Here is a 629-nt window from a genome sequence, read left to right on the forward strand (position 1 = left end):
GGCATGAATCACCGCACACGCGCTGACAAGGGGGCCCAAGTTCGGCCGGCATGGACGCCGCACGCGGAGCCCGAAAAGAGGTCGCCCAGCCCCCCAGGCACGCTTCCCGGAGGCGCTTTGCCTGCTCCTCCCGCCCCCCCCCCCCCCCCCCCCCCCTTGCTCCTTTTTTGTTTCCCTTCCCATGCGCAAGCGCGCGAACGCCCAGGAGCAGGACACTTTCGTCACTCCGTGGATAAATGAGCCCTTCACGTGCACGGGTGCCGGCCTCAGGCGCCGGAGGGGCCCGGGCGGCCCGTGTCGCGTCCGTTCCCCCCCCCCCCCCGGGGGGGGCGGGTCCCCCGATTGCCTCGCGTATTTCTACAATCACCAAGTGTCCTCGAAGGATGCGTCCGCCGGCAACGTGCAAGGCGCAGGGGGGCAGGCGTCGGGTCAATCACGGCCCCATGCACTAATCTGCGGCGGGCAATGCGCCGGCCGCTGGGCGGCATTTCGTCTGGCGCGCACACATACACACACACACGCACAGGAAATAAGGCGGCCTCCAACGCGCCTCCCTGTCCTTCCTGTCGGTCTCCCTCGGCCTCTTCCCCGGCCCCTTGCCCTATTGATGGAATCCCCCCCCCCCCCCC

This window comes from Fonticula alba (assembly GCF_000388065.1).
Source record: "Fonticula alba strain ATCC 38817 unplaced genomic scaffold supercont2.6, whole genome shotgun sequence".
Taxonomy (NCBI): Eukaryota; order Rotosphaerida; family Fonticulaceae; genus Fonticula; species Fonticula alba.